At 48.4% G+C, this 14,785-nt stretch overlaps 1 protein-coding gene across 10 annotated transcripts in view; it reads left to right on the forward strand.

The window, feature by feature from the left end:
• The window catches only part of pitpnm2 (phosphatidylinositol transfer protein, membrane-associated 2), a 764,809-nt gene that overhangs the window by 629,014 nt on the left and 121,010 nt on the right, over positions 1 to 14,785 (forward strand). For 2 of the 10 annotated variants that reach the window (XM_072515797.1, XM_072515876.1), the window contains exon 1: positions 2,891 to 3,035. The exons of the other annotated variants lie outside the window; for them this stretch is intronic. The gene's annotated coding sequence lies outside the window, so the exon portion shown is untranslated. Of the gene's footprint in view, positions 1 to 2,890; positions 3,036 to 14,785 lie in introns of those variants that run through there. 10 annotated transcript variants of the gene reach the window in all.

The following is a 14,785-nucleotide window of genomic DNA, read 5'->3' on the forward strand; positions in this document are numbered from 1 at the left end:
GGTCTGCATTGATCCGTAATAAGATCAGCCTGCAATATTTAGGGAAACTTAAATTGAACCTATTCGTAATCTGAACAGTCTGATATAATAATCCATTGACAATAATGCTCAATATATCGACCTGCTTTTTATGGCCTTGTTGATTCGGAATATGTCACAGAATATAATTCTGCTAATCCCAGAGTAATGGAAAAGGTAACACATAATTGAACATCATGCCGACTGAATATTAAAGAGTTCCACAGTGATATTGATGCTGAACCTTGGAATGAATTTTATTCAGGAAGGTTTCTTGCTTTTGTTCTCCTTCATGGTGCGCTGCTGAATTCAGCACAGATTTTTTGCTGCCTCCCTGTAACCAGTGTATATCCCAATGACGTGTATGAAAATGTAATTTTGTCGCTACAGTTTCTGTTTCTTGCCAAAATGCTGCTGCACTTCTTGGAAGCATTTGAAAAAGTCGTGCAGTGTAGAAGTCAGCATTTGAGACTCATTCTGAGTGCTGCTTTTCAGTTCTACCTCTCTCAACTCCTTAAAACTGGACCTTTTGCCAAGTTAAAGGACTTGTGTAATGAGAGGTTATTGTTGATGATTCATGATTGCTTTCAACTTAACTGCCCCTCAAACGATAATGTCAGTCTTTATAATGTGCATCTAATATAGTGGTTTCTCAGTCACATTTGGATATTGCAATTAACTTTAACACCATATCTCATGGGATCCAGGGTGAGGTAGCCCATTGGATACTAAATTGGCTTGACGGCAGAAGACAAGAGTGGTTGTAAAGGGTTGTTTTTCAATCTGGAGGCCTGTGACCAGGGGTGTGCCTCCGGTCCCCGGAGAATCGTGGGAGCGGCGTTGGACCCGATCGCGGGTCTGACACCCAGGGCGGGATCCTCCGAAATGGAGGCAGAGTGTCCGCACTGTCGTGAACGCCAGCACGTTTCACGCCGGCGTGAAACGGGCGCAGGCAGTAGCGAGTCTGTCCCCCACAGGGGCCAGCACAGCGCAGGAGCGGTTCATGCCGCTCCAGCTTCCCTTCCCGGAGCCAACTGGGCACCGTGCCAACCCGCGCATGCGCATTAGCGCCGCGCCAACCCGCGAATGTGCGGGGAGCTTCCTCAACGCGCCGGCTCCGACGCAACATGGCGCGGGGCTTCAGGGGCTGTCCGCCTAACAAAATAGGGCCGGGGCTGGAGAGGCTGGCCCGCCAATCGGTGGGCCCACCCGGTGAAGGAGCCCCCCACAGGCCGCCCCCGACCCTGCGCGCAGAGTTCCCGCCGGCCGCGAGCAGGTGTGGACGGCAACGGCGGGACTCTGCCATTTCCGCTCGGCCCATCGAGGCCGGATAATCGGCGGCCCGGCCGTGGACAGCGGCCCGCCAAACGCGCCGGCGCAAATGGCGCCGATTTTCCGCTCCTCGGAGAATCACGTGCCGGCGGCGTGGCGCGGTTGCGGCGATTCTCCGGCCATGTGCGGGGCTTGGAGAACCACGCCCTCATTCTCCACCCCCGCACCGAGTGCGATTGCGGTGCAGAGGCTCGGAAATCCCGGCATAAATTTCTGATATCGAGTCCTGAATTTTCCTTCTATCCGTTGGAAACTGAATCCAGGTCTCCTTCTCTTGCATTTTAAGTAAAGGACTCGCAGTTTACCTATTCTTAATGATCTAGATTACCTTTCTTTGATCGCCTCAGATGTTTCATTAAAAGTCTGTTAACTGAAATATCTTCAGTTTTGCTCATCATTCACAACTTTTAACAAAGACAAGTACAGCACAGGAACAGGCCCTTCGGCCCTCTTATTCTGCGCCGACCATGCTGCCCGACTAAACTAAAAGCTTCTACACTTCCTGGGTCCGTATCCCTCTATTCCCATCCTATTCATGTATTTGTCAAGATGCCCCTTATACGTCACTATCGTCGCTGCTTCCACCACCTCCTCCGGTAGTGAGTTCCAGGCACCCACTACCCTCTGCGTAAAAAACTTGCCTCGTACATCTCCTCTAAACCTTGCCCCTCACACCTTAAACCTATGCCCCCTAGTAATTGACCCCTCTACCCTGGGGAAAAGCCTCTGACTATCCACTCTGTCTATGCCCCTCATAATTTTGTAGACCTCTATCAGGTCTCCCCTCAACCTCCGTCGTTCCAGTGAGAACAAACCAAGTTTATCCAACCTCTCCTCATCGCTAATGCCCTCCATACCAGGCAACATTCTGGAAAATCTCTTCTGTACCTTCTCCAAAGTTTCCACACCCTTCTGGTAGTGTTGGCGTTGTGAATTAATCTTGTTGTTCTGTGCACTGACTTCATTGTTTGACTGTCTCCTTGTATCTGAATGAGCAGATCTGGATCCACAGCTTGACAGGAATCCTGTCGGATCACTGTGCAGTTTGTCTCTGACTGTGTTTGATATGTATTCTGTTGGCCCTACCTTGTAGTCCAACACTCTGTGGGGTTTATTGACTGCTGGATGGATTTGTTAAGGTCCAAAACCTCTATTTCTCTTTCAGCTTTTTTAGTTTAGTTTGAGCCTCTGGGGTCAATAGTTTGTATTTGTTTTGATGCAGAATGACATTGGTGACGATCTAGCCCTGCACAGCTCCCACACTCCACCATGCTGAAGCAGCACAATGAGTGTGAAGCTCGTCATTTGGGAAGATTGGGGGGGGGGGGGGGGGGGGGGGGTGGAGGTTTGTGGGAGCGGAGCCTCTTTAATTGAGATTGTTCTTAGTGGTTTTTATTTTTATTCCTGCATTAGGAGAGGCATAGCTGACAGCCACTCCCTAGTGTTTGCTACCTCGTGACCTGACTGAGAATTGTTGGAATTCAAGTGGTGAATGAAAACAATTTGCGTGTCGAGATGTTCCAGGAACTGAGCTCTTGACTTTCTGAAAGATAGTTGAGTGTTCATCCTTTCAAGATTCAAGGTCGCCTTTTGCGTTCCATGCATTTTTATTGTTTATTGCTTTTACACCAGTCAGATGCCATGAACACTGGCTCTGACGCTAGAAAAGCCAGCAACGAGGAAAGGTAATTTGGCTCAAGTTTGAGGTTTCTGAATGTGCCAAACTATATTGAATTTCTGACTCATTTGATTTCCTGAACTTTTAAAAATGTCCTGAAATTAACTGGAGTGTGCTATAGGAGAGGTAGGCAACTTATTATGGTCTTTACTTGTGATGTAGCCGATATTCCTGCAATGTTTTGATATCTGAACAGCTCTACTATGTGTGATTATGAGGGTGACACCATTTTGTTTTAACTGATTGTTACCACTGCAGCAGGATGCCACACATTCCCATCAAGCATTGAATCCTTTGCCTCAACATGTTATCCAAATGCAGTAAAATCCCACAGGATCCGCCCACAAACATATTAAGTGGAGCTTCATAATAGCTGACTGTGTCTCATTCCTACATCAGTGCATCTCTATGTAACCCAAGGTGGTTTGAAGTATGTCTACTTCAATGCCAGGAGTATACGAAACAAGGTAGGGGAACTGGCAGCATGGGTTGGTACCTGGGACTTCGATGTTGTGGCCATTTCGGAGACATGGATAGAGCAGGGACAGGAATGGATGTTGCAGGTTCCGGGGTTTAGGTGTTTTAGTAAGCTCAGAGAAGGAGGCAAAAGAGGGGGAGGTGTGGCGCTGCTAGTCAAGAGCAGTATTACGGTGGCGGAGAGGATGCTAGATGGGGACTCTTCTTCTGAGGTAGTATGGGCTGAAGTTAGAAACAGGAAAGGAGAGGTCACCCTGTTGGGAGTTTTTTATAAGCCTCCTAATAGTTCTAGGGATGTAGAGGAAAGGATGGCGAAGATGATTCTGGATAAGAGCGAAAGTAACAGGGTAGTTATTATGGGAGACTTTAACTTTCCAAATATTGACTGGAAAAGATATAGTTCGAGTACAATAGATGGGTCGTTTTTTGTACAGTGTGTGCAGGAGGGTTTCCTGAAACAATATGTTGACAGGCCAACAAGAGGCGAGGCCACGTTGGATTTGGTTTTGGGTAATGAACCAGGCCAGGTGTTGGATTTGGAGGTAGGAGAGCACTTTGGGGACAGTGACCACAATTCGGTGACGTTTACGTTAATGATGGAAAGGGATAAGTATACACCGCAGGGCAAGAGTTATAGCTGGGGGAAGGGCAATTATGATGCCATTAGACGTGACTTGGGGGGGGATAAGGTGGAGAAGTAGGCTGCAAGTGTTGGGCACACTGGATAAGTGGGGCTTGTTCAAGGATCAGCTACTGCGTGTTCTTGATAAGTATGTACCGGTCAGACAGGGAGGAAGGCGCCGAGCGAGGGAACCGTGGTTTACCAAGGAAGTGGAATCTCTTGTTAAGAGGAAGAAGGAGGCCTATGTGAAGATGAAGTGTGAAGTTTCGGTTGGGGCGATGGATAGTTACAAGGTAGCGAGGAAGGATCTAAAGAGAGAGCTAAGACGAGCAAGGAGGGGACATGAGAAGTATTTGGCAGGGAGGATCAAGGAAAACCCAAAAGCTTTCTATAGGTATGTCAGGAATAAGCGAATGACTAGGGAAAGAGTAGGACCAGTCAAGGACAGGGATGGGAAATTGTGTGTGGAGTCTGAAGAGATAGGCGAGATACTAAATGAATATTTTTCGTCAGTATTCACTCAGGAAAAAGATAATGTTGTGGAGGAGAATGCTGAGCCCCAGGCTAATAGAATAGATGGCATTGAGGTACGTAGGGAAGAGGTCCCTTTGTTCAAAAAGGGGAGCAGAGACAACCCCGGCAACTGTAGACCGGTGAGCCTCACGTCTGTAGTGGGTAAAGTCTTGGAGGGGATTATAAGAGACAAGATTTATAATCATCTAGATAGGAATAATATGATCAGGGATAGTCAGCATGGTTTTGTGAAGGGTAGGTCATGCCTCACAAACCTTATTGAGTTCTTTGAGAAGGTGACTGAACAGGTAGACGAGGGTAGAGCAGTTGATGTGGTGTATATGGATTTCAGCAAAGCGTTTGATAAGGTTCCCCACGGTAGGCTATTGCAAAAAATACGGAGGCTGGGGATTGAGGGTGATTTAGAGATGTGGATCAGAAATTGGCTAGCTGAAAGAAGACAGAGGGTGGTGGTTGATGGGAAATGTTCAGAATGGAGTACAGTCACAAGTGGAGTACCACAAGGATCTGTTCTGGGGCCGTTGCTGTTTGTCATTTTTATCAATGACCTAGAGGAAGGCGCAGAAGGGTGGGTGAGTAAATTTGCAGACGATACTAAAGTCGGTGGTGTTGTCGATAGTGTAGAAGGATGTAGCAGGTTACAGAGGGATATAGATAAGCTGCAGAGCTGGGCTGAGAGGTGGCAAATGGAGTTTAATGTAGAGAAGTGTGAGGTGATTCACTTTGGAAGGAATAACAGGAATGCGGAATATTTGGCTAATGGTAAAGTTCTTGAAAGTGTGGATGAGCAGAGGGATCTAGGTGTCCATGTACATAGATCCCTGAAAGTTGCCACCCAGGTTGATAGGGTTGTGAAGAAGGCCTATGGAGTGTTGGCCTTTATTGGTAGAGGGATTGAGTTCCGGAGTCGGGAGGTCATGTTGCAGCTGTACAGAACTCTGGTACGGCCGCATTTGGAGTATTGCGTACAGTTCTGGTCACCGCATTATAGGAAGGACGTGGAGGCTTTGGAGCGGGTGCAGAGGAGATTTACCAGGATGTTGCCTGGTATGGAGGGAAAATCTTATGAGGAAAGGCTGATGGACTTGAGGTTGTTTTCGTTGGAGAGAAGAAGGTTAAGAGGAGACTTAATAGAGGCATACAAAATGATCAGGGGGTTGGATAGGGTGGACAGTGAGAGCCTTCTCCAGCGGATGGAAATGGCTGGCACGAGGGGACATAGCTTTAAACTGAGGGGTAATAGATATAGGACAGAGGTCAGAGGTAGGTTCTTTACGCAAAGAGTAGTGAGGCCGTGGAATGCCCTACCTGCTACAGTAGTGAACTCGCCAACATTGAGGGCATTTAAAAGTTTATTGGATAAACATATGGATGATAATGGCATAGTGTAGGTTAGATGGCTTTTGTTTCGGTGCAACATCGTGGGCCGAAGGGCCTGTACTGCGCTGTATCGTTCTATGTTCTATGCCTACAAATGCGGTCTATGTCAAAACGACAAGTTCAAATCACAGTAAAGCTGTAAATGTGTGAAAAAAATCTTCATTCAATTTGTTCAGACCTGGCCTGACCTGGTGAAAGGTCAGGGGCGGGACTCTCCATTCCTGCTGCTAAGTGCCGACGCCGGTGTGGGACCTGTGGTGTTTCACAACTGGCAAATCGGTGCGAACCCCTCGCCGATTCTGGTACTGCGGCCGGTTCCCGGGCTGCGCACGGCTGACGACCTGCAGTGGTCGTGTCGTACAACATGACACTGGCTGTGTGTGGACCCGATCCGCAAACTGCGACCCCACTGGCCACCCCCCACCAGTCTCCCCAGGCCTCGCTGAAGCCACACCCCCCCCCTCTGGCCAGCGGCACGATCGTGGCCGAGTGTGGGGCGCTGGACACAGACCGCAGCCGCCACGCCGGGTTCACGATTTTTGTGAGGACACGTCCTGGGCCGTCGGGAACTAAGCCCTTCAGGGGCAGAGCACCGCGAGTGGGCTGGCTAATGAGGCACCAACGCATTGCGACTGTGCGTGGCGCACGTCATAATGAAGCCGGTTTGGAAGGGACGGAGACTCGCAAACCGGCGTCAAACCGGTGCTGGCCCCGATTCCGGCATCATAAGGGATTCTCCGCCCGATCGCCGATTACGATATTGGCATGGGCAATGGAGAATCTCGCCCCAGAGCTTTGCATTGAAAAATGTCAGGAGTTAGCGCCGGAGAAATTCCATAATCTTTCTTTGCTTAGCATGCTGTCTTTGGTCCACCATGTTGACATGTAATATGTGAGGTTATCCACTTTGGTCGCTCTTACAACCCCCACAGACGTCACGCGGTGTGGACCATCAGGTTCCCCGTGACCTCTGGTATGAACGTCTCCGGTAACTGGACGGGGATTTCCCTTAATAAGGGGGGCCTGTGCAGGAGAAAAACCCTGACCTAAGTGAAGGTCGATGGAGAGAACACTTGGGGAGTAATCTAGTTTATGTATGTTAATAAACCTAGTTTTTGCATCTTATCTATCGTTTCCTTGTGGTCACTGTACGGCTTCTACAGTAATAAAAACAGGAAGGCAGATTATTATTGAAAGGGTGTAAATTGAGAGAGGTGGATACTCAGCGAGAACTTGGTGTCCTCGTGCATCAGTCGCTGAAAGTAAGCGAGCAGGTACAGCAGGCAGTAAAGAAAGCAAATGGTGTGTTGGCCTTCATAGCGAGAGGGTTTGAGTACAGGAATAGAGATGTTTTGCTGCAATTGTATCGGGCATTGGTGAGGCCACACCTGGAGTGTTGTGGGCAGTTTTGGTGTCCGTATCTGAGGAAGGATGTTCTTGCTATGGAGGGAGTGCAGCGAAGGTTTACCCGGCTGATTCCTGGGATGGCGGGACTGTTGGGGCTGTTTAGCACAGGGCTAAATCGCTGGCTTTGAAAGCAGACCAAGATAGGCCAGCAGCACGGTTCAATTCCCGTAACAGCCTCCCCGAACAGGCGCCGGAATGTGGCGACTAGGGGCGTTTCACAGTAACTTCATTGAAGCCTACTCATGACAATAAGCGATTTTCATTTCATTTTCATTTCATATGAGGAGAGACTAAATCGGTTAGGATTATATTCATTGGAGTTTAGAAGAGTGAGAGGGGATCTCATAGAAACTTACAAAATTCTAACAGGATTAGACAGGGTAGATTCAGAAGGAATGTTCCCGATGGTGGGAAGTCCAGAACTAGGGGTCATAGTTTGAGGATAAGGGGGAAACTTTTAGGACTGAGGTGAGGAGAAATTTCTTCACCCAGAGAGCGGGGAATCTGTGGAATTCACTCCCACAGAAAGTAGTTGAGGCCAAAACATTGTGTAATTTCAAGAAGGAATTAGATAAAGCTCCTGGGGCTAAAGGGATCCAGGGATATGGGGGGAAGGCGGGATCAGGGTATTGAACTTGATGATCAGCCATGATCATAACGAATGGTGGAGCAGGCTCGAAGGGCCGAATGTCCTCCTCCTGCTTCTATTTCTCTGTATGTTTCTGCATATGTGTGCCTGTTTATTTACTGCAGTCCAATATCCTGGAGCATCTTTGCGGCATTGGCTAGGGAAACAGGTGGGAGAGTAGGAAGACATTCATTAGCTCTTTCGGGTCATCAGGCTCCTCGATTGAAGAACGCACTGCATTTTGCAGTTTTATCCTCCGAGTTCTGTTGTTCAGCATCATCCACCTCGGTGTAAGTTTCTAAGGTTATCTTTGCTGGAATTTCCATGCAGTCTCCTCCAGGCGAGCGGGAAATTCCTTATCAGTGGGTTGGTTGGCCTCACCCTACTCCTTTGCCTTTTTGACACTTTGTGCAGCCATAACCTGTTGAACCCAGCAAGGCGAAGATAGTTGGCAATTGTGGCTTCTGTCACCATTTTGTTCCATGATGTGGAGATGCCGGCGTTGGACTGGGGTGAGATCAGTAAGAAGTCTTACAACACCAGGTTAAAGTCCAACAGGTTTGTTTCGATGTCACTAGCTTTCGGAGCACTGCTCCTTCCTCAGGTGAATGAAGAGGTATGTTCCAGAAACATACATATAGACAAATTCAAAGATGCCAGACAATGCTTGGAATCCGAGCATTCGCAGTTAATTAAGTGTTTACAGATCCAGAGATGGGGTAACCCCAGGTTAAAGAGGTGTGAATTGTCTCAAGCCAGGACACTTGGTCCGATTTCGCAAGTCCAGACCAGATGGTGGGGGATGAATGTAATGCGACATGAATCCCAGGTCCCGGTTGAGGCCGCACTCATGTGTGTGGAATTTGGCTATAAGTTTCTGCTCGGCGATTCTGCGTTGTCGCGCGTCCTGAAGGCCGCCTTGGAGAACGCTTACCCGGAGATCAGAAGCTGAATGCCCTTGACTGCTGAAGTGTTCCCCGACTGGAAGGGAACATTCCTGCCTGGTGATTGTCGCGCGATGTCCGTTCGTTGTCGCAGCGTCTGCATGGTATCGCCAATGTACCACGCTTCAGGACATCCTTTCCTGCAGAGGTAGACAACGTTGGCCGAGTCGCACGAGTATGTACCGCGTACCTGGTGGGTGGTGTTCTCACGTGTAATAGTGGTATCCATGTCGATGATCTGGCACGTCTTGCAGAGATTGCCATGGCAGGGTTGTGTGGTGTCGTGGTCACTGTTCTGAAGGCTGGGTAGTTTGCTGCAAACAATGGTTTGTTTGAGGTTGCACGGTTGTTTGAAGGCAAGTTGTGGGGATGACCTTGGCAAGATGTTCATCTTCATCGATGACGTGTGGAAGGCTGTGAAGAAGATGTCGTAGTTTCTCCGCTCCAGGAAAGTACTGGACGACGAAGGGTATTCGGTCGGTTGTGTCCCATGTTTGTCTTCTGAGGAGGTCGGTGCGGTTTTTTGCTGTGGCGCGTTGGAACTGTTGATCGATGAGTCGAGCGCCATATCCCGTTCGTACGAGGGCATCTTTCAACGTCTGTAGATGTCTGTTACGCTCCTCCTCGTCTGAGAAGTTCCTGTGTATACGGAGAGCTTGTCCATAGGGGATGGCTTCTTTAATGTGTTTAGGGTGGAAGCTGGAGAAGTGGAGCATCGTGAGGTTATCCGTGGGCTTGCGGTAAAGCGAAGTGCTGAGGTGACCGTCCTTGATGAAGACGAGTGTGTCCAAGAATGCAACTGATTTTGGAAAGTAGTCCCTGGTGAGTCTGATGGTTGGATGGAGCTTATTGATGTAATCGTGTAGTCGTTTCAGTGATTCTTCGCCGTGGGTCCAAAGGAAAAAAATGTCATCGATGTATCTGGTGTATAACGTCGGTTGAAGGTCCTGTGCGGTGAGTAGGTCTTGTTCAAACTTGTGCATGAAGATGTTGGCGTATTGGGGTGCGAATTTGGTCCCCATGGCTGTTCCGTGCGTCTGGATGAAGAACTTGTTGTCGAAGGTGAAGACGTTGTGATCCAGAATGAAGCGGATGAGTTGCAGAATTGCGTCTGGTGATTGGCAGTTGTCGGTGTTGAGTACTGAGGCTGTTGCAGCAATGCCGTCGTCATGGGGGATGCTGGTATAGAGTGCCGAGGCGTCCATTGTGACGAGGAATGTTCCTGGTTCAACTGGTCCATGGGTGCTGAGTTTCTGTAGGAAGTCCGTCGTGTCGCGACAGAAGCTGGGCGTACCTTGTACGATGGGTTTCAAGATGCCCTCGATGTAGCCAGAGAGGTTCTCACAGAGGGTCCCATTGCCTGAAACGATAGGACGGCCTGGTGTGTTGGCCTTGTGTAGTTTTGGGAGGCAGTAGAGATCTCCAATGCTGGGAGTACGTGGGATGAGAGCACGTAGGGTGCTCTGAAGATCTGGATCCAATGTCTTGATCAGTCTGTTAAGTTGGCGGATGTGTTCCTTGGTCGGATCTGCGGGTAACTGTCTGTAGTGTTCTTGGTTGTTCAGTTGTCGGTATACTTCTTTACAGTAGTCCGTTCTGTTCAGTATGACAGTGGCCCCTCCTTTGTCTGCTGGTTTGATGACGATGCTGCGGTTGGTCTTGAGAGCGCGGATGGCATTGCGTTGTGCTTGGGTGATGTTCGGGGCTGTCTTGTGAATGCGACTGATGAATCTGGCATTGACGCGACTCCTGACGGCTTGAGCATACATGTCGAGTCTAGGGTAACGGCCTTCCGGAGGAGTCCAATTCGACTCTTTCCTCTTCGGTTGCCGCACCGCAGATCTCTCGGTCTGCTGTTCCGGTTCATTGGTAGTCTGCTTGGGTTCGCTGCTGGCCTCTTGGGGTCACAGTAGAAAACAATATAGGGAAATCTATTGTCAACTTGTCAGACTACACCCTTCAACCAGACGAAATCGAAGTCCTCAGCAGAGGGCTCAATTTCTGCACCACCACCAAAATGGACCCCATCAGTCTCGCGGCAGACACGGAGGAATTCATCAGGCGAATGAGGCTCCGGGAATTCTTCCACAGACCCCAAACACATCTTCCCTTCACTCCCTCTGCCAGCATTCCGCAGAGACCGTTCCCTCCGGGACAATCTAGTCCACTCCTCCACCATACCCAGCACCTCTCCCATCACCTATGGCACATTCCCATGCAATCGTAGAAGGTGTAACACCTGCCCCTTTACCTCTTCCATGCTTAACATCCCAGGCCCAAAACACTCATTCCAGGATAAGCAGCGTTTCATTTGCACCTCTTCCAATTTGGTCTACTGCATTCGCTGCTCCCAATGTGGTCTCCTCTATATCGGAGAGACCAAACGCAGACTGGGTGATCGCTTTGCTGAGCATCTTCGGTCTGTGCGCATTCAGGACCCTGACCTTCCCGTTACTTGCCATTTTAACACAAGACCTTGCTCCCCTGCCCATATGTCTGTTCTTGGCCTGCTGCAATGTTCCAGTGAAGCTCAACGCAAACTGGAGGAACAACATCTCATCTTCCAGTTAGACACGCCTTCCGGCCTCAACATCGAATCCAACAACTTCAGATCAGCTCTACCCCACCTCGACCCATTTGTTTTCATTTCATTTTAACTGCCTTTTACCATTTCTTTCTTTCTTAATATACAGTTAAATTCCCCCCCCCCCCCACCCAATCTTATCCACCTTTCCTTCACCTGTCTCCTCTTTGTCGGCTGCAAAGAGACATAGATAGGATGCAGAGCTGGGCTGAGAAGTGGCAGATGGAGTTTAACCCTGAAAAGTGTGAGGTTGTCCATTTTGGAAGGACAAATATGAATGCGGAATACAGGGTTAACGGTAGAGTTCTTGGCATTGTGGAGGAGCAGAGAGACCTTTGGGTCCATGTTCATACATCTTTGAAAGTTGCCACTCAAGTGGATAGAGCTGTGAAGAAGGCCTATGGTGTGCTCGCGTTCATTAACAGAGGGATTGAATTTAAGAGCCGTGAGGTGATGATGCAGCTGTACAAAACTTTGGTAAGGCCACATTTGGAGTACTGTGTACAGTTCCGGTCGCCTCATTTTAGGAAGGATGTGGAAGCTTTGGAAAAGGTGCAAAGAAGATTTACCAGGATGTTGCCTGGAATGGAGAGTAGGTCTTACGAGGAAAGGTTGAGGGTGCTAGGCCTTTTCTCATTAGAGCGGAGAAGGATGAGGGGCGACTTGATAGAGGTTTATAAGATGATCAGGGGAATAGATAGAGTAGACAGTCAGAGACTTTTTCCCCGGGTGGAACAAACCATTACAAGGGGACATAAATTTAAGGTGAAAGGTGGAAGATATAGGAGGGATATCAGAGGTAGGTTCTTTACCCAGAGAGTAGTGGGGGCATGGAATGCACTGCCTGTGGAAGTAGTTGAGTGGGAAACATTAGGGACCTTCAAGCAGCTATTGGATAGGTACATAGATTACGGGAAAATTATATAGTGTAGATTTATTTGTTCTTAAGGGCAGCACGGTAGCATTGTGGATAGCACAATTGCTTCACAGCTCCATGGTCCCAGGTTCGATTCCGGCTTGGGTCATTGTCTGTGCGGAGTCTGCACGTCCTCCCCGTGTCTGCGTGGGTTTCCTCCGGGTGCTCCGGTTTCCTCCCACAGTCCAAAGATGTGTGGGTTAGGTGAATTGGCCAATGATAAATTGCCCTTAATGTCCAAATTGCCCTTGGTGTTGGGTGGAGGTATTGAGTTTGGGTAGGGTGCTCTTTCCAAGAGCTGTTGCAGACTCAAAGGGCCGAATGGCCTCCTTCTGCACTGTAAATTCAATGATAATCTATGATTAATCTAGGACAAAGGTTCGGCACAACATCGTGGGCCGAAGGGCCTGTTCTGTGCTGTATCTTCTATGTTCTATGTTTGTTCCCCTCCCACTCCCCCCACATTTACAGTTCATCCTCTGATGTTAGTTTCTCTGCTGTTTGGCCTTTCACACCTTTTGTCCTCTCTGGGGACTGCCATTAGCACTCTTTCCCCTTGGTTTCTGTGGCCATTAGCGCTCTTTCCCCTTGGTTTCTGTGCCATTAGCACCCGGCCACCCTGGGTTTCTGTGGCTATGACTCATCTTTCATTCTCACTCCACAGTATAAATATTTCTCACATTATCTGCCTGTAGCTTTGACAAAGAGTCATCGGACTTGAAACGTTAGCTCTTTTCTCTCCCTGCAGATGCTGCCAGACCTGCTGAGATTTTCCAGCATTTTCTCTTCCGTTCCAGGATTTTGCTTTGTGTTTCATAATGGTGAAGAAAATCGATGGAATCTGCCACTTTTTAACAATTTCTGCTTTACACTTCCCGCCACAGTTTTTCACTTGCTGCATCAACTTCATCTTCTGCCTGATTGACGACATTTTACTTTTCTCACAGATGTAGCCAGATTCGCAGGGTTTGCACATCCTTTCGCTGGCAGGGAGGGATTGATGTCAAATGCTGGGTATTCCTGTGCTCCATGATTTTGCAGTCTTGTCTGGTCAGCGCGGTTAAATGAAAAGCTTAGACAAGTTTGGCTCATGCGGAGTTAAGTGTTAAATTCCAGTTTATCCTGGGCATCATTGTATGAGATTTGCTATTATGTTGGCGGAGATAGTTGCTGAATTTAAGTTTGACATGTCACAATTTTACTGCACATAAGAACATATGAAATAGGAGCCGGAGTAGATCTCCCGGTCATCAATCCTGCCCCGTCATTCAATATGATCAATGCTGGTCATGGGCGACAGCTCCATTTTTCACCGCACTCCCCAGATCCTTCATTCCCCATGAGACCAAAAATCTCTCTCGACCACCCTTCAATATATTCAATGATCAGCATCCACAACCCTCTGGGTAGAGAATTATAAAGATTTACAGCCCTTTGAAGAAGGTTATATCAGATTGCAACAGGATCTTGACCAATTGGGCCAGTGGGCCGATAAATGGCAGATGGAGTTTAATTTGGATAAATGTGAGGTGATGCATTTTGGTCGCTCAAATCAGGACAGGACCTACTCAGTTAATGATAGGGAGTTGGGGAGAGTTACAGAACAACGAGATCTAGGGGTACAGGTTTATAGCTCCTTGAAGGTGGAGTCGCAGGTGGACAGGGTGGTGAAGAAGGCATTCCGCATGCTAGGTTTTATTGGTCAGAATATTGAATACAGGAGTTAGGACGTCATGTTGAAGTTGTACAAGACATTGGTAAGGCCACTCATGGAATACTGTGTTCAGTTCTGGTCACCCTATTACAGGAAGGATATTGTTAAACCAGAAAGAGTGCAGAAGAGATTTACGAGGATGCTACCAGGACTTGATGATCTGAGTTATAAGGCTGGGTAGGCTGGGACTTTTTTCCCTGGAGTGTAGGAGGCTTTGGGGTGAACTTATAGAGGTTTATAAAATAATGAGGAGCATAGATGAGATAAATAGTCGACATATTTTCCCAAAGGTAGAGGAGTCTAGAACTAGAGGACATAGGCTTGAGGGGAGAGATACAAAAGAGACCAGAGGGGACATTCCTTCACACAGAGGGCGGTGAGCATCTGGAACGGGCTGCCAGAGACGGTGGTAGAGGCGGGTACAATTTTTTCCTTTAAAAAGCATTTAGACAGTTACATGGGCAGGGTGGGTATAGAGGGATATGGGCCAAATGTGGGCAAGTGGGACTAGCTTAGTGATAGAAACTGGGCGGCATGGACAAGCTGGGCCG

Source organism: Scyliorhinus torazame, chromosome 1 (assembly GCF_047496885.1).
Source record: "Scyliorhinus torazame isolate Kashiwa2021f chromosome 1, sScyTor2.1, whole genome shotgun sequence".
NCBI lineage: Eukaryota > Metazoa > Chordata > Chondrichthyes > Carcharhiniformes > Scyliorhinidae > Scyliorhinus > Scyliorhinus torazame.